Genomic DNA, 20254 nt, shown 5'->3' on the forward strand with positions numbered 1-20254 from the left:
TTTGCTGCCTTTCCTTGTTTCACATCTAGTCCCATTTTTATTTCTCAGCAGACAGTCTCAGGAATTTTATAACATTGATGTTGGTCTGATGTGCTGGCTGGTGGACTTTTTAACAATGAGGTCACAGTAGGTGAAAGTGAGGTTTTATCAGGAGGTCCTTTTTTTCTTCTGTTGGACCTTCTCAGGGTTTTATCCTCTCACCTCTTCATTTATTTTGAATGCTGCAGCCCTCAGGACAAGTGCCACATTATCAAATTTACTGATGATTCCTTATTGTGTCTCTCCTCAGCATTGGCGTCTTTGAACATTACCTTATATTGAGTCATTTCATTGACTGGTGTGAATTTAGAAATTAATGTAAAATAATTTAAGAGATTTGAAGAAATGTCTGACTATTATTTCTCCTGCCAAGTTTATGGATCAGGCCATAGAAATGGTGCTTTATTTTATTGCCTTTTTTTGTTTAAATCATGATTTTTATGTATATTTTAATGTCTTTGTGAAGCCCTTTGAATCGCCTTGTTGTTGAATTGTGCTATAGAACAAGGCCTTGCCTTGAACCAATCAGAATAAGGCGGGATCAGGCTTATTGTGAAGACTCATTCAATGGGAGCCAAGAGGGGATATTTAAATTCAGAGGAATCATAAATTATTTAAAAAACAAATTTGCTGTCTATAGTACAAGTTTTTTGTTTTGTGCCAGATTAGACACGTCATGCCAATGGAAACAAATCATGATAATGCAAAGAGGGCCCAGGACCTTTTGGAATATTTCCGTGCTTTAAATTTTGAACTCTCCCGGTTGTGCCTTGATGTGCTTTTGTTTTGTTCTTTTTGTTTCTCATTAAAAATATATTCTTTTGGTCCCCATCTGTCTGCCGCCTGCATAGAATCAATCATGACAGCTTTCTAATCTCAAACAAATAAGGGCCTCTTTCTTCAAGTGTAGAAAGGTCAGCCATCTGCTACTTAAAAAAAGAAAGAACAACGACTTTTTGCTTAATGTCTTTGTAAATAACAATGCTGGTTTAACATTCAAACAATTATTCCAAAGCGGAAAGCTGAATGTAAATGTCTTCAGCTGCTCAAGAATTTTGTACAAACTACCAAGTGTTTCAGCTTGATGAAAAACAGGTGCATTTTAGAATGACCACTGAGAAGTGTATGTTTCACAACTTTATACTGGCATGTTCTTGATTTTGTCAGGTTCATTGTTGGGTAATCATCATTTTTTGTACATGTGCTGGCTTTTTGTACATCACACATTGTGTTAAAAAACTATCATGACAAAGTCAGTTCAAGTCAAGAATGCGTTTCATCTTTTAAAGCCCTTTCTTTTGGATGTATCCAATTGTGGAAGCCTGCAGAGGCTACATCATACATTCATGCATGCAACTTTAAAAGGAATGCATTCATGTCATTGGTTGACTAGCACGTAAATAGTTCTTAATGAGCATGTGTACTTGGTATTATTTACAGAGTGATACATACAATTATTTCAGTCTGTCTATTTTTTAAGGAAGAATTAAAATACTTTCTTGATTACCTGAGTTTGGTCTTCTTTTTTTATTTTTTTATTTTTTCTTAACACTCAGAGGTACCAGCAATAACGCATTATTGTATGAAACTTTTTTTTCAGCATCCGCTGCAAGTCGGAAATGAGAGAAACACAGGAAAACAAACGACGGCCACACAAGCGATTATCTGTCCCCAAAACTGTGGGGTGACCATATAGGTGAGTGAGCAGGTGTGTATGTCTGTTTAATTGTGTGTGTGCAAAGTGAAAACAAGGCTTTACCTGAACTGCAACTATAGTGGAGGAGGGAGAGCACAAAACGCCACCCGAGAGACCAGAAGCCGACAAGGAAGAAACCCGAACCCAGGCCACCGGCAGCCCCACGGAGGACCAGAAGAGGGCCAGCAAGCCCCGTCCCCTCCCAGCAGGCGACAGAGGGAAGTTCCGGGTGGAGCCCCCACGACCACGGGAGGAGGGCAGCCAGGAAACCCACGATGATGGACCAGGAACCAGCCGAGCACCAGCCACCCGGCATAGGCTGATCGTGGGGCCAAGAGGTCCACACCCTCCAGGCCCACAATCCCCACCCGGCGAGAGGCCAGCCCGCCTGGAGAGACGCGGCTACCCCCGACAGTCGATGCCAGCGGACCGACATGCACCCCAATGAAAGCAGGAACCCCACAGCCAAAGTCATGCCCAGCTGCAAGGGCAGCGAGGGGAAGCAAAGACAGGCACGGAGCACGAGAACTCCCCCAACAAGGAGCCACCCAGATAAGCCCAACAGCAAAGAGTCCCAAACCCAGGCTTGACAACGGACACCCATTTACACAGATACACTAACATACACTCACTGACAAAGACATGGACAATCATTCTCTCACCACTCCCATCTCCTCCTGGAGGTCCGGCACAGCCCAGCAGCCGCCCCCCAAGCAGCACGGCAAGCTCATACCTGGGTCCGGCTATCAGCCCCGAAGACCCTATGTGCAAGTGATCTTGTGATGTGTACATCTGTAGAGTGTAGAGATGTCTAAGATGTTATTAAAAACTGAAAAGCATGCAGTCCCGGGACATGTAAGACTTGTCTTCTAAGCTCTGATCTAATTAATTCCCTCTTATTAGGCATACATATTCACTGGGAGTGATGAGCATAACTTAACCTCCCAGAACAGCATGAAAGAAAGTGTAGGTGTAGAACATGGATGAAGACTGAAGAATTAAAATGTTGCAGTCTTAAGCAAGACTTTTATGTGAGGCTGTTACCAGTGAGTACAGCATCAAAAAGGCAAAACACTGTCTGGTGAGAATATGCTTTTTGGGGAGAAAACTGTCTGGTAGAAAGCAATAAAGAGTGGTTTTGTTTAAACTTTGGAGTACATGTAGCCTACACAAGCTACACAGTTTAAATAATACCCAAGTTAATGATCAAGAAAAGAAGACCTACAGTTCAACTCAAGGGAGTGAAATGGCCCAATGTTTAAAAACACACAAGACAGAATTCAATATTTGTAATTATGTATATTTACACTCCACAGTGTATTAAATTTCAAAGTGCACCAAATTATATGTACAACATATATACAGCGACTGCCTATGTGACGCTTTCAGTGTGAATGCAGGGTTAGCCTCCTACACCCTTTTGCATGGGTAGTGGCATGTACCTATATCCGGCACGCTACAGCCAGAAGGTTTCCTAACAGTCTTGCGATAGTATTGCGTAATCTTGCAAGATTATTGTGTAATCTTGCGATAACATTCATGCTCAAGGAGAAAACACTTTAGGCTAAGAAAAACAGAATTCAAAACAGGAACATGAAATCAAGAGAATGGGGCCATAAATGAAAACACACATACACAACTGGGTTACATACATCAATACACCCAGAATGTCAGAAATACTCTTATATCCCACCAACTGACATGCAATATTAACAAAGCAAGGCTAAAAGTGTAGATGCAGAATGTCATTGTAAATGAACAATGCCATTGTTCATTTACAATGACATTCTGCATCTACGCTTTTACAGAACAGAAAGAGTAGTATGAGATGATGTAGGACCAGCTGCCATGAGGGAATTTTCGAAGAATGCAGTATCTTTGAGTACTGATTGCACAGAAACTATGAGTATGAAATTATTTAATACAGACATTGAGGTTAAATGATGCATGAAGCAATTTATTCTTAGTTTCTGTTGTAGTTGAATTGTCACAAAACACTGTAATTTGCTTGTTACACCTCTTGGATCCCGAGACCAAGCACCTGACAAACATGAGCTGAAATCCAAAATCAGACTTCTGAATTTCCAAGGATTAAATATCTGCAAATCTCTCATGATCACAGAACCCCCAACTGCCCCCCGAGTCCTGACAGCCTGAGCAATGGTGGGAGTGAAAAGATACGGGTTGGGTATAGTTTGAAGAGGTTTAAACACTTATTTTCTCCAGAAATCCCCCTGTTTTTGGTTGATAATGAAGTCAAGATTTTCAGAAGACATAAAAAAAAAAACAGGTGACACTGCCAAATTCTCATGTGGTAGTTGCTGCAGTATCTCAAGGAGAATGGCAGCCTCAGGAGAATAAATTGGAGAGGGAGAATACCAGCTGGAGTTTTGCCTTTGGAGTGAGTGGGACTGGAATTGTGAACCTCTGAGTGTCAGACCAGGAGATAAAGGAATGGAGTTGTTCTCTTCCAGGATGCAAAGCACAGACCATCCAGAGATGTTGGAGGAAATACGGAAAAAGCAAAGTTGGGACATGGACATGGTTTAACAGCATCATTACTGCTGTTGGAATGACCTATCAAATGTTTGGCAAGTTTATTAGGTCTCTGTTCACACTGTTGTGAGTGAAAAGGAACACCGTCAGAAGAGGACTTGGCATCAGACATCAGCAATAAAAGAACTTAAAGAGAATATGCTATCATATGGTTTCATGTTTAAGACCACACCCTGCTCCTCAAATAGACTGAACGAACTGGAGTAAGTGAAATAAACCATGCAGAGGGGTGAGAACGAGTATAAAATGCTGCTCCAGTTGTGTCACACAAATAGCTCCTATCGCCTCATTGATTGTCTAGAATGTTTTTATTTGCTAAAGGCTACAATTTTAAATCTATTTTAAAAATGGAAATTCTCATACACTTTTTTTTCTTTTTGTAAAGCAGTGACATACTGATATGAATTCTTAATCCTCATCGCTGCTCATGCTGGCACACATCCAAACACAGAATCATGTGATCCTGTATTCACCTGTCAGACTTTCCCTCAAATTCAAAATTAATTGATTTATTCACTTCAAATCGAAAGGTCTCATTTTACCATTACATTCTAAAAAAGTCTTCAGGGTGAAATTTGACAGTCCCAAAGTCTCAAAGCATGGGGTCCTGAAACTGTAATTAATTGAGAATAATTATTGCTTTCACAGACTGAAACGTTAGAAAATGGTTTAGGAGCCTTCTGGTTGGATTACTTGGCTGGGGGTTGGATCAACTCCCCTTTCAACATTTGTAGATGTCTGTTTTTGAATCATTATTCTTAAGTCATCATCATCATTTATGCTTTAAAAAGATGATCGTTACTTTGTTTCATTGTCATTCTGCATCGAGACGCCTGTTCTGACCCCATTGCAGACAATAGCTTAATTGAATCTACTGAAATCTGGCCCATCTCTCAGACCACTCAATTTCAGTTCAGATATTCACCTAGTTGTGAAGAACAACACGCCACCATCATTTTCCTTTTCTTCAAACTGATAAAATTGTAATTATTATAAAATAATTACTGAGTGTAAAAAATACAACAAAAAAAAACATCTGAAAGACATGCAGCAGAAAATAAACACATTTCTGTAATACAGTACATACTGTAATTAAACGGAGCTTGCTTCTGAGATTAGAGGGTTAATGAAAAGCAAACCAGTCAAACATGTTTCATTCACAGATTTTTCTATTTCTTTTAATGATGGAAAGATGTTAAAGCCATCTGACACTTTGACGGTTTAAAGCATAGAAGCAATTTACCACAGTAATACATAATCCACAGGAACAATGTCTATAAGAAAATAGATATGGCCTGAAGTAGATGGAGATGGAGCCGACTGTTTTTTGTGTGGGTATTGTCGACCTTGAAACTATTCTCACTGCTTCCTGCTTCGTGGCTTCTGCTGGGTGAAGTGACAGCTTGCTGAATTAGGAAATGATAATCCTATATTCAGAGTATTGCACCTCTTGATCACCTCTCTGGGAATAATGTTCCCAGACTTCAAAACAGTGGCTGAAGTGGTGCAGGTAATGGCATTCTCCGGTGTGGAAGGAACAGGATTTCAGACTTCAGAACAAAATTAAAAACAGTAATAAGAAGCTGCCTGTGCAAGGCAGTGACGCAAATCCTAATCATAGTCACCTCTGAACAAGTCTCCTTTGATGCATTTGATTATACAAACCAGCCCCCACTTCAGATCCATCAGGATGAGGACTAAAGTTTGATTTCAGGCTAAATGTCAGCTAAATTATTTTCAGTTTATCATTCTGTAAACGCCTTGTTCATGTTTTAAAATGTACTAGTGCGGTTCTATAAGAACAGGCTGTTCATACTTGCCTGAAATGGGAGAAATGTAAATTAAAATGACAGATAATAATAAGCACTGTCAGAATTTTTTACCTTGCTTTTCAATATGATGTACAGCACAAAGCCAAGCGTGAATTCTGATTTCCATGAGTAAAAATGAATAAAAAGCAAAAAGAACTCATACCTCTGCAATATAAGTAACATTTTTCTGAAAATGGTGCATGTTCTGTAAGTAAGTAAGTAAGTAAGTAAGTAAGTAAGTAAGTAAGTAAGTAAGTAAGTATGTAAGTAAGTAAGTAAGCTTTATTTGTGCAGCGCCCTTCACAGACCATGGTCACAGAGCGCTTCACAGTTACAACAAAAACACAGTTAAAAGATACATACAAATTTAAGTTTAAAAGGCCAAGACAACACATTGAAGGAGTCAACAGACTCCATCGAATGCAGAGAGAGTGAAAGATCGTTCCAAAGCCTGGGAGCAACGGCCTGGAAGGATTGGTCTCCTCTGGTCCGGAAACCAGTACGTGGTACCATCAGCAGATTCTGATCCAAAGACCTCAGAGCCCGAGCTGGGGTGTAGGGCTGGATCAGATCGCTGATGTAAGGTGGAGCCTGACCATGCAAAGCTCTGAAAGTTAAAACCATAATTTTCAAGTAAGAATTGTTATTGACATGAATGTTAAAAGGTCTCCACTTTTTATTACCACCGGCTTTTAGGGGGGCTAAGAAGTGTAAATATTTTCTTTTTGTTTTAAACAAGTATCCTGTCTTTGATAAATGATTAATATTTTTGACAAACCAAATTGCTTGAGAATAAGTAAAAAGTAAAAAAATAAATAATTTTGAATGGTCCATAAACCTTCGTCCACAAAAGATACATCTAATCTGTATTTTGCTTCAAGCCATAGAGCAAAGTTCCCCAGTTTACCCAGTACATGCAGAGTTTACCTCATACACTTTCATTTTCACTGTAATAAAATATAAAACAAATGTATATTTACATTAACTCATTTATTATCATGTTTTATTCAAGGTGACTTAAAAATGAGGGAATACAATCATGCTACAGAATGGTAGGAATTTTGTAAGATGTTCAAAGTCATATGCAAGGGGTAAAGCAGCACAACATAGATAGAAATGTGAATCATTAAGTGAAATAACATTAGTGCAAAGCAACAGGGTGGGGGTCAGGAATATTGGTTTGTTAGTAGAGAAGATGAATTCAGAGGAGGTTTAAGAGATTCTTGCAGAAAGAAAGGGATGCCCTTGCTCCTATAGCTTTTGGTAGCTTGTTCCATGATCAGGAAACTGCGTGCAAAAATGACCTGTGCTTATGTGCTTTGGGATGGCATTGCCAGGTAACATTCCTGAGCAAAATACAGTGACCAGTTGGAGGTGTAAGCCTGTAAGAAGGGGAATGAGAGTGGACCCAGAAAACACTGTACAAGAGAGCATTCAGTTAAACTTCATACATAAGGACACTGGCAGTGAAGCTCAATGACTAGTGGTCAGTGTTGTGCATGAACGAGTTCAAATGAACGCGTTCATTGAACACGCTCATTTCTGTGAGAACGTTGAACTGAGCGCAACGTATTTGCAAATAAAGAACTTAAATGTGAACTTGTTCATTCTGCAGATCACCAACTGGAATTTGAACTGTTCATATTATGTGAGTTTCAGCTTCACTGTTTAGGTCCAATTATTACGGAATAATCGTCCTTCACATTTCACCAGCGGGCGGCGCACAAATTTAAAATACTCGACGAGACGACGACTTCACACTACATTACCCACAATGCAGTGCACACTAGCATAACAACGGGCACCAGCTCCATGACAACGGCGGTCCGAGCCCGGTGCATCTTTACGATATGAGACGTTGCGGACACAGCGTCAGCGAGCCATCAGATGATGATTTGCTTATCATTATCTGCAGGAAATTTAAACATTGTCTCCTAAAGAGTCCGAAGGTAAAAATCTAACCTTTCTGTGCAAATGATGTCCACCTGCGCTGAGAAAACAAGTCCGAGCGTCTGCCTCGTCAACTTCACATTTTAAACGTCATGTGGAGTTAAAGCATCTGTCCAGTGGGAGAAAATATCTGCGAGTCCTTGACAATCAAACAAAGTGATCAGGAAAGACCAAGAAGACCCAACAGCCCCAATTGACCCCAGTCCCACTGCTGCTCCTTCAGGGGGGTGATTTACCAGCAACAGGTAGACAAACTGATAATGGACAATGTTGGAGATTTATAGCCTCTGAGTAAAGTTGAAAAGCCACTAGGACAAAACATGATTGTATCCAGGGAACAGTTTTAGGATAGGGGGGGGTTTCATACTTCTCACCTAAAAATATTGAAATGAACTGAATTTGAACTAGTTCAAAGTGAAAATGGTGAACTATGAACGTGAACTGTTTATTTTAAAACTATGTGAACTGAACTTTAAACTAGTTCATGAGAAGTATGAACTTGCACAACACTGCTAGTGCTGTGATGTGAGTTCTGGATCACACGTACGGTTCCACCACTCATGCTAGTAGATGAGTAAGGAGAGCATTGCAGTATTAGATGTGAGACATAACTAGGGTTTGTACCACGAAAGAAAATGTCATGATCTCATCAGGCTGCTTGGTGTATCTTCCTTTGTTTCCCTCCCATCCCTCCTCATCACATCTACCCCAGACTTACCAACAGATCTATATTCTGGTCTGGTTTTGAACTCTTGTCTATGACCACCCTACAACTCTTACCTTTGTCAGCCAGTTCTTCTCTATTCCCCCTCAGATCTAGACCTAGCGCCAAACCTTTGTAGTCCACAGAAATAATCACCTTCAAATTATTTAATCCTCTTGTTGTCTGCTTATAAGTCTAATCTTTCCATCCTCCCTACACGGTAGTTTTAAGACATTTTCCCAACTTTTTTTATTCTGTTAAGTAAACTAGGTAACTTTTTGGCGAATGTTTGTTTATTTGCTGAAAGCGATATCATTTTCCCCCTTTGTATTTTAAGAAATTACTTAATTTTATAAGAATCAGAACGTCATTTCCAATGTAAGTTGAAACCTTATTTAAAATTACGAGGCAAAGTAACTAAATTTGCTTTATCCTAGGAAAGGGTGGGTCTCCTCCTCATTAGTTTCCATGATGTATGCACGTGTGATAACCTTCATTTAAAATATAACACCAATATCTCTAGGCCTTGTATGGCCTTGTAGTAGTTAAATTAATATAGTCACATAGGAGGGTCCAGCTGGATCAGTGCTGGTCAGACTGCTGAGAGTCCAGTTGGACACAGGGGCTGTCACGCCAGTGCCAGAATATATGTTTTTTTTTTTTTAAATAAGAAAGCTACGTATAAGAAGACACCATCTTGTCGTAAGTGCATGCATCTTACTAGATGCCGAAGTGCTCCTTAAAGAGCTGAGTCTTTAGCTCGCTCTTAAAAGTGGGTACAGACCCTGCAGATCGGACAGAGTTTGGTAAGTCGTTCCACCATTGAGGAACAATCGAGGAGAAGAGTCTGGCTACTGATTTCACGCCACGCTGTGGTGGAAGCACCAGGCGTCTTTCACTGGCTGAGCAGAGCTGTCGAGAAGGAGTGTAGCTCTGTATAGAGTAGTGAAGGTATTGAGGAGCCGTTTGGGTAATTGTTTGTTAAGCCAGAAGCAGAGCTTTAAACTTGATGCTGCAACTGGAAGCCAGTGCAGAGATTAGCAGCGGAGTGGCATGAGTTATCTTGGGTTGATTGAAGATCAGACGTGCTGCTGCATTCTGGATCATCTGTAGAGGTTTAACTGAGCATGCAGGAAGGCCGACCAACAAGGAATTACAGTAGTCAATACGTGACATGACCAGAGCCTGAACCAAGAGCTGTGTCGTAGGTTCTGTCAGGTAGGGTCTGATTTTCCTGAGAGCCAACCAGCAAGACCGGGAAACCGAGGCAACGTGCTCCTTAAAGGTCAGCTGGCTGTCTAAAATGACACCAAGATTCCTGGCAGAAGATGCGGGCACAACTGTGATGGAATCTAGCTGCACACTTATCTTAGGAGGTAAGGAGTGACTGGCTGGAGAAACAATGAGCTCAGTTTTGGACAGATTCAGCTGAAGGTGACGGCCCTTCATCCAAGCAGAGATCACATCTCAGATTGCCCTTATGGTCATCAAAATCATCTAATGTTAAAAAGAAAGAAAAAGTGATGTGAGGTACTGATATTTTTACTTAAAGCGGCACTATGTAACTTTTCCACCTTAATATAATATTTCCAGAGTCATTGTGATGGTACATCAACTTCCAACAGGTTTAATGACACCTCTGTCATGGTCTGAGGGGTCTGTATCACCTTCACTGGCACTATGTAACTTTGAGGAGCATGGTAGGAACCCTGCCACACTAAAAAATTACACATTTTTACGGCTTTGACTGCTTTACGGCATACGTCACTTCCCCCTCCTTCCCGATTCGTAGTTGAGACGAAAATGGGCGGGGCTTGGAGTGCAGCTCCGCAGAAGCTGGTAACCCGTTGCAACAGACGTGGGGAAAAGATCGCTAATGGTTTAACTTTTCACTGCTTTCCTGCCGGCCAAGTATCTGAGATAACAAAGTAAAAGCGTAAAAGAGTTGTCGGCTCGGTTGGATCGCGGCTGTAACGACCAAACATAACGTTCCTCAGTAAACAAACAAACACGCACACAGACGGGCGTCGGATCAAAACACGGGTTTATTAAACCACAAACAAACACTCACAGACTGGGGTCGGATCATTCAAACGGGTTTTATTCCCCACTTCTTCAGCTGAACGCAGTTGCTGGCCAGCTCTATGCGGTGCGATTAATTTTGTTGAGGAAAAAATATTAACTATTTGATTTGTAGCTGCAGAGGAAAAAAATAATCTCACGAGGAAAAAAAAATATTGCTCACGCCTCGGACCCTCTTCTGTATAATATAGCAGTCAAAAAAAAAGAAAAGAAAAGTAAGAGTAATACAAAACATGTACTGTATGTTGTACTATTATAGCCTACTAATTTATTGAAACACATGGCGAGTCAAACATTTACCAAAGCAGCTGCCAAACACTCCTAAACAAGGTAGTAAGACGTGGGTTGTGCAGAACTGCGGCAGTAAATCCTTTCTAAAGAGTGGCGCTCCGACGAGGAGCTCCATTCTTTAGTGGGGATTTCATATGGATCCAGACCATTAATAATCATTATTTTCTCCATATACCGCTCCCTGGCTTCCTTGTTTAAGGTATCCCGGTATATTCCAGTTCCTTTCCAGCAGTTTAACATCTTTTTTTTTTGCGTTCCGTCTGTTCACTTGGTGAAACAGAAAAGCGTCCCGTCTTCTCTCACAACAAATGCACGCGACAGGACAGGAGTTTTCCGGCAGTACGCGCTGGTGCTCATGGGAAACGTAGTGTTCTTTCTGGTAAAGCACTACCGCTTTTGTCCAAAAGATGCCGCCAAACTCAGAAAAGCTGAAAGTTACGTTGTGCTGCTTTAAATCATGATTTCTTTCTGAATGACCTATAAAAATCCTTAACATGGATCATGTTCTATCATTATGATGCCCACCATGTCAAAAGCAAAAAAATACATATTTTGTAGATTTCCTCAAGGGCTTGAAACAAGGTTATTAAGGACTTCTCTGTCTATTGTTCCCGAAGACATATCACTTTGTATCCTGAACATGTGGTCAGTTCGAATAAAAGTCTGAATTCTAGCAAAATTTTATCTCAAGATAGGAAAATTTTTGTTCAGAATTAAAGTAAGCTGTTCGGAGGAGAGAATTAGGTAGCATAAAGTTGCCTTGCATTGCAATACAGGACATCTTCCTGACAGGCCCCAAGCAGAAAGTCTTTTAAGCCTTTAGAAGCTGTCGGGGCAAATCCTTGATTTGCACTTCAGGAAATGTTTAACTATGCCATGACCTCAATTAAGATGAGAATCTCCGGAAAGTGTGAACATCTCACTGTAAGCTGTTAAATATATGCAAATATATTATTACAAAGACCGGCTATGATCTGCAGTATAATTTGTAATGCTGATGCAAAAATATAGTAAAGAACCAGATAGACCTGCATACAAATGTCAAATGTAGGTGGAAAAAGAAAAAAGAAAAATTATTGTTACTGTACAGGTGCCTGATAGAAAAGCTGAAATTCATATACAGAAAAATATTACACTTTGTATAATAATATAGAAATTTACATTCAAGTTGCACAGAAGTGGTAACAACATTGCAATCAGGTTAATTTATGTACAATTTGAGTTGTGTCCGAAGGCATATATAGTAGTATAACAGAGGAAATTTTTACTTGCCACTAAGTAAGTGTGTGTTACTTTAGTATTTCCTGACAGCAGATGTTTCACACTCTTTCTCACACCCATTTTACAGGTGTGTATATGGAGTAATACTACATATGGCTCCTGACCAAATGATTAAAGACATAACTGTTTTATACGATAACCAGGCATTCAGCATCATAATTACCACATGAGATGTACTGATGTCACATTCCTAGTTACCGATGTTCATTATATCCATCCCTACTGTACATATTAGATCACATTTATTATGAACCACATGTGGATTGTGATTAGTTAAGTTTTCATTACTAGTACCGAGGCAAAAGAATAGTACTCAAACATTGGGTGAAGCCCTACAACATCCAAAGGAGAACATAGATGCTAAGAATAAGGCCTTCAAAAATATCCCTAATATTATCATTTAAAAAAAAAAAAACAGTATACATTTGCTTGATGAAAAACACGCTCCCTCACAAGTACAAATTCTCCCACTTTCAGAGTTTATCTGTAGCAAAGTTTGTTACCCCCGGTAAAGTTTACATCATTACAGTGTACTCACAAGATGGGCCGCTAGTGGATGTTAAGGAGATATTGACATTGAATGTAACAAAAAGTGTTCTGGGGTACAAAGAAACATACGATTGCTTACCCTAACTTTGTCAAATTAAAGATAAATACACCCCTGCAAGCAATTTATATAGCTACCTCCAACAATTCACAGAAAAAAAAAAAATCAATTAAAAAATATAAAATTGAGAAGCATAAACTGAACATTTTTCATCACATGTACAATGCACTAAAGATATTAGTCCAGATGTTTTTAGACTTTGCAAAAAAACATGAAAAATAAATGTATAGCTGTACTTCTGAAAATTTGCCAGAGGGGATCATTGTGCTCAGCATAATGATGTGGCCATAGGTTTTATGTAGCACTCCCTTCCTGAATGGAAATTCATAAACAATTAGCAACCCACCCATGTATCTGGGCTTGAGACTGGCACTATTGAAAAAAAAAAGTGACTATTGACCCCTTAGTGGGTGGATTTTGCAATACGGGGTCCAGTGTGCTGCCCACGGACACTTCAAACACTAGAAACCAGATCTGTACTATTTGTACCTTTGTTAAAACGATTCTACAACACAACAATGTTAAAGTCCTGATGTGGAAAATAAAGATTATAATAAGATTGGGATTACAATTTTTGTGAAATGCTTGTTTAGCACCACATTCCCAACAAAATTCCTTTACAAAGGGACTTTACAAAGAAAGCAAACAAGTCTGACAGTCCAGTGAAATGTAGACAATCAAGTCATATTATATAACAGTTCAGCAGTCTAGTTCTATAGCAGCGTAACTAAAGGATGGTTCAGGGCACCGGCCAGCCCTAATTACAGCATAAGCTTTATCAAAAGATTGTTTTCAGTTTACTTTTAAGGTTAGAGAGGGTCTGAGGAAGTGGGAGCTGGTTCCACAGGAGAGGGACCTGATAACTGCTTTCCATTCTACTGGTAGAAATTCTTGGAACCACAAGTAAGCCTGCAGTCTGAAAGGGAAGTGCTTTGTTAAGATCAGATGGAACTAAGAGTTCTTTACCATATAAAGCAGCTACACCCATAGGGGCTTAATAAGAAGAATGTTTAAATATATCTGAGATTTGACAGAAAGGTAATGAAGAAGGGTTAAGATTAGGGAAACGTGATATCTCTTAATCTTTATCAGTGCACTCTGTAGTATTTTGGATCAGCTGAGGGGCTGTTCAAAGTAATTTTAAAACATCCTACTACGAAGGAACATGTTTTTCTTTAAAACTATTTCCACTTTGTGTTTGCTCTCTCCTAAAAACCTTTGTACAATTCCATGTATAATCTTAGGTATATAAATGGCGCAGGCTTCCATTAGTCAAAGAACAGATCTAATTTAATCTGCTTCATTTTTCCTAGAAAATATTCATATCAGTATGAGCCTCTCTTAAGTGCCCACTTTGGTTTTATTCTTTTTAATAAGAATGAAGAAATGTTTTTCTTTTTAATAAGAATAAAACTTAAACTGGCTTCGCTTGTTAGCTAAAGCAATCCACTGACAAACAAAAGTGGATCACAATCATGGATTGGCATAACCAGAAAAGACCAAATTCATGTCGTTCCCCTGTGGGATCAGTTAAACACAAGAACATTTGGTTGAGCCTGGCAGCACTATAAAGGCGACAGTGTTGGGATGCTTGTATGTAGGAAGTATGTACCTTGTATAAGGTACTACATACAAAGTTGAATCTGGTGGAAGAAAATGTTGTTCAGATTCTTTATGCATATATGTTATTTTAATATTATAATGTCATGATTTGATAGGATTTGATAGGTACACCAGTGATGTAAAACCATTGTGTTGATAGAATTAACGTTGGTTGGTCTCATGGGAGGAGCTTCTAGGATAAAGTCTGGAGTAAGATCTTTGTCCACAGGGTGCATTTGGGCCTGGAAACGTTTGATACATGTTTCCTTAGGTTACTTTTAACTTTTTGTGATGTATATTTTCCCAATGCAAAACTTCCAAGACCAAGTGAAGATTTGTTTAAAGCTAGGGTCTACGATTTTACATATTGTATATTTTTATCAAAATCATTTATAAGGTTGTTATGGCCCAATAGTGTTACCTATGAAATATGATTAGCAAAAAGAACCAAAAGAAAATATTTCTTCTATCTGCTGTAATCCTGCAAAGAAGTCAACCAATAGGCGCCATTAAGCCCGAACGGCGCCTATTGGTCAATCTGCTTAAATGTCAGTGATTGGACAGTCCTCACCTATTCCCCGCCTCCCAAAGTACGGCAACACGAAGGACATATTCCTGCTGGCTCCCGTACCAGAGGGGGTGTGTCGGAGGGGGGGCTTAATGTGAGGCAGAGCACAGGGGGGAGGGAGTTTGTGTGGGGAGTAGGTGTCTTTTTTTTAGATCGTAGACCAGGGGTCGGCAAGTAAGTTTGGCCTCGGGCCAAATTTTTTTCGGAGCAACTGGATGGTGGGCCAGAACATCACATCAATCAGGCGAAACATGTTTTTTTTTTTCTACTTAACAAAACTTTTTTCCCCTTATCTATAGGCTACTAGTATTATTATACTATTATATCTTGTACAAAAAAGTAATTTAAGAAAGTCATTAGTTTAAATAAAGTAACTTGAATTTGCTACAGACTGTTATAAGTGTGTTATTACTGCTTTAGCGCTACTCTGTGGCTGCGTTATGAAACCGCTTATAAGTAACTTGGTGATAATAATATTATTTTCTGCCAAACTACTAACAAATGCAGTCCTTCTTTAAAATACACAGAACGACATTAAACACATGAAAAACCCATGACGCACCTATGAACAGTAGCACAGGGGACAGTCAGTACATGCACACGGAGCAGCAGCTCTCTGTGTCTCCTGAAGCGAGTGAGAGGATATGCAAATGAGGTGGATTTTCCGACGTATTTTTACACATATAATGGACGTTTTTACGCCATTTAAAAGACCAACAGCAAAACTCAAGGTAAGTTACCAGTTGTATTTTTCACAGTTTAAACCACAACAAATCACTTTAAAGCAAGCTAGCTTGCATAAAACGAAGGCGGATAAAACGACGGAGTTTTGCCAGGAGTCTGTGCCTACGTCACTCCTGAATATTTGTGTGCACCTCTAATTAAGGTCCCCCTATGCTACAGGTGACAGGGAACTATACACAATTGTGTGCATCCGGAATCATGAAGATTTTACTTTTATTTTATTTTATCTTTTCTAAATAAAGGCTTTGAATTCTCTATGAAATTGACGTTTTTGTGATAGTAAATAATAATTAAAAAAAATAAATAAATATAATTATATAATATAATTATATAATTATTTATCAGATTTTCAATGTCATCTGGCGGGCCAGATATTATTGGAGACGGGCCAATTTTGGCCCGCGGGCCGCCATTGCCAGCCACTGTCATAGACCCAAGCTTTAAGCCTCGTCCTTATACCACTCAGCTAAATCCTGGATGCAGCATTAAAACATATGTTTTGGTTGGACATATCGCGCTTGCATCATCTTGCAGAATGTTTCCCAACCTGCCTTCCATTTTGCATGTTTCTAGATTGTTTTCTCATGTCACTAAATACGTTGATTAGACAATTTGTTCATAAAAGTCTTCCAAACTCATGTGTCCCTGATATAGGTCATTTAGTTGTTTTTTTTGTTTGTTTTGTTTTTAAATTCAAGCTATATCTATAGCTTCTAACTTTGTTTTTACAGTAATATACATTACGGTTATTACAGTTAGAATTAAACAAAAAAACTAATCTCATTCAGTGTAGCAAGTGTCCTTCACTTTGTTTATTTTTATTTTTCCCACCATGAATCCACTACTTAGTCATTATCTTTTTATGAACTAATTTGAAATGAAGGAGAAATTACCCTTCTGTGAATATCATCTGACCTACTCACTCGTCAGTTTAGCTCTCTGAAATCCTCTAATCTACCTTCCAGTATGAAAACAGACTTTTCAGTAACAGTTTTCTTATATCTTCTACATTTCAAAATCTATTTCTCAAACAGCAAATGTCCATATAATTTTACTCAAACATTTCCCCATTTTCCCAATACATCTAGGTTTAATTCAATGTGCCATTGAAGGGAAGCGTTGATATTTAGGTAATTGCATTGGAACGGAGCAATTTGAGGGTCGACACAGACTGATAGATCTACCATTTTTTGTTTTACTCCATATTGCATCTCAGCTACACACGCACGCACACACACACACACACACACACACACACACACACACACACACACACACACACACACACACACACACACAGAGGCGGAGCTAGAGGGGGGGCCGGGGTAGCACTGGACCCCCCTGAAATCTGATTGGACCCCCCAGGTGCCCCCCCAGATGATTGACATATCACGGCACCGCACGTCCTGTCGAAAGGAGCCAGTTGCATTTTGAAATCAGTGACGCCTATTGACTGCTAAGTCCCTCCTGTACAGTAGTTGGCACTATGTACCACAAAGAGTTGTAAACCACATTTATTAGGAGAAGAAGAAGAATCGCCACAGAAGAAGAGGAACTGGAGCTGGAGTCGCTAACGGTCGACTATCGTTGCTGGAGTGACCTGAGCCAGGTTTGAGCGGTTTGAACAAGAGATCGGCACGAAAAAGAAGGAGAGAAGAACATTACAGCCTTCATGGACAGTGAAATCCTCATTCTAAAGTAAGTTTTACGGTGGTGTCCTAATGAGTCACTGTTTAAAATCACTTTTGTGTTCAGATAGGAGATCGTTTTGCTAGAAGCCACAGGTATCAAGCTAAAATTAACATTAAGTTACATCTCATGGCGTCTACAGATGACCAGTGTCAGTGTGGCAGATGAGAGTATTAGTATTTGGTATTAAAACAAATTATTTAATTTTTTTTAGAAAATATAATTTCATTCCTTTTCAGAGTTTTATAAAATATACGTTTTTTTGTTATTTCTGCTAAATTGCTCCGGTTATTACTGTGAAGAAAATAAAGTTAAAGTGTATGTTATACAATATAGTTCCATTGAGGGAGGACATAGAAGACATAGGTGGCAGCTCTCATCCAGGGACTAGTCAGGAGAGAGAATGTGAGGCACAACACAGCCCATCCTCACCAGGTCAGAGCATAGACAGAAGCAGTCACATGCTCAGTTCAGTAATTAAGTTTAGTTTTAGATATTTTGAAATGTTGGTTACTGAAGTGTGTTGTTTTTTCAATGGTGGTTGCATTTTTTTATGTTATTTTTATACAATGTAGTTCCATCGAAGGAGGACACAACTCTGATTCTGACGAGGATGTTGGTGAGCCAGAGGAGCCAGAGCCAGAGCCAGCTGTGTCCAGCACTGCTTTTGCTCATCCAAGAGGACCCAGTGGTAGGTCTACTTACCTGAAACTTACTAGTTAGCTACAGTTATCATCTAATCTTCTGGATCCATTAACTGTGTTTCCATAACCATTTTATTTGTATTCCAGATATTTCAAGATGCAAAGAGGAGGGTCCAGTTCAGCCGTGTGTGACACAATTCCCTAGAACTCAGCATGGATCAAGGAAGAGAGCATTCTGCAGTGCCTGGTACAGAACCAATTCTTGGCTTGAATACTCCATCCTTAAGGACTCTTCCTACTGCTTTGCGTGTAGACATTTTTCCCTGCCTAATGCACCAGACTCTGCCTTTGCCTCAGAGTCAGGCTTCTCCAATTGGAAAAAGGCGTTGTCAAAGGAGGCTGGGTTTAAACTCCACTCAAAATCAGAGATGCATGTCAATGCAATGGGGGCCCACGAGGACCAGGATTGAGAAACACTGGTCTAAGTAAAGCATAGTGAAGAACTTAGTCATGACCAGAGACACTATCTAAGTGCCAAACTACCTTATGCAAGTTCAAAAAAGCATAATCCTTCAGTTGTGGTGAGAAGTCGCAAAATGTTTCACAAAGTCATCTATGTTAAGGGCACGTGCCCTCCTTGACTCAATACTGAGAGTTCCAAGGTGACTTAACCTGTCATCAGCCATTGTTGTCCTGAGGTGAGTTTTAATAAGTTTTAAGCCAGAGAAGCTTCTCTCACAGGAAGCAGTGCTGATTGGAGTGACAACAGCAATCTTGCAAAGTCTGAATATCTCATGGAAAACCTCTTTGTAAGGTTCAAGAAACACAATAAAATCAAGCAAAGTAGATGGTTTGTCTAATCCACTTTTCACTCTCCTGTCAAAAAGTCGCTTGGTTTGGTGAACCTCGTGTTTGAGGTCACTGAGGTCTGACTCAAAGGTCTGTGCAAAGGCAAACAGGGGCTCCTCATTTAAGAAAGTTGCACTCTTTGGGTTCAGAGACTGCACACCCTGCATGATCTCACAACTTTTCTTTGAAAAACGCCTCTCCAGCTCAGTTATGAGACAGTCAATAACCTGATAAAAGAGTGATCTGGGGAAGCCCTCATCATCACAGTTTCTCTGTCCTACAGTGCTCATCACCAGTGAGTCAAGAAATCTTGAGCTTATTCTAGGATGTCTTTTGGAGTGTGTTTGTACACTGATTTTGCACTGCTCAGCAAGCTTCTCAACCTCTTTCCATAGTTCACCAAAGTAATTCTCAGTTCTGTAGTTCTGAAAAGTGTCTGTAAGGGCACCTACAAGATTTACAGCCCTTGCTAGATCAAGAGTGCTGGACTGGAGCATGTCAGAAAGACATTTGGCATCACCAAGCACTTTACAAAAGGTAACCAACAGCCCTATGAACTGAAAATCTATCTGAGAAAGAAGACCCCTCGCCTCCACTGACCTTTCTCCATGAGAACAACAATTTTTATTGTTTAATGATGTCATTTTTGAAAAATTGTTGCCAGGTTGTGTTGTACATTTTGTACATTGTTAATAAACAGCAAATTATACACACACATCTCATCTTCTGTGTGCTTAGTATGTACATTTCAACATTTAGAGACTCCGATTGCAATTCATTGGTCGAGAAACAAATTCATTGTCATAGTCTGTGGACCCCCTGAAATAGCCTTGGCCCCCCCCTGGCCACCCCAAGGATAAAAGTCTAGCTCCGCCACTGCACACACACACACACACACACACACACACACACACACACACACACACACACACACACACACACACACACACACACACACACACACACACACACATTTACCATCAGCATACTAATCACAAATACTTGAGTCTAGCTAATGACATATGAATTGTGGGAGAAATGTAATAACCAAGTACTTGATGAGTAAAATCTATGTTGTATGAATGGGTTTGGAGCTAGAGCCGTTTAGCAGACAACCACCAATGACCATCACTGCACCTTAA

The 20254-nt window shown here is 39.7% G+C and overlaps 1 long non-coding RNA gene across 1 annotated transcript; it reads left to right on the forward strand.

The window, feature by feature from the left end:
- Nucleotides 1-18215: 18215 nt before the first annotated feature.
- Nucleotides 18216-19109, forward strand: LOC133447484 (uncharacterized). Its single transcript, XR_009782913.1, has 2 exons — nucleotides 18216-18310; nucleotides 18411-19109. It is a non-coding gene; the product is annotated as an uncharacterized LOC133447484 (long non-coding RNA).
- The last annotated feature ends 1145 nt before the right edge of the window (nucleotides 19110-20254 follow it).

Source organism: Cololabis saira, chromosome 7 (genome assembly GCF_033807715.1).
Source record: "Cololabis saira isolate AMF1-May2022 chromosome 7, fColSai1.1, whole genome shotgun sequence".
In the NCBI taxonomy this organism is placed as follows: domain Eukaryota; kingdom Metazoa; phylum Chordata; class Actinopteri; order Beloniformes; family Belonidae; genus Cololabis; species Cololabis saira.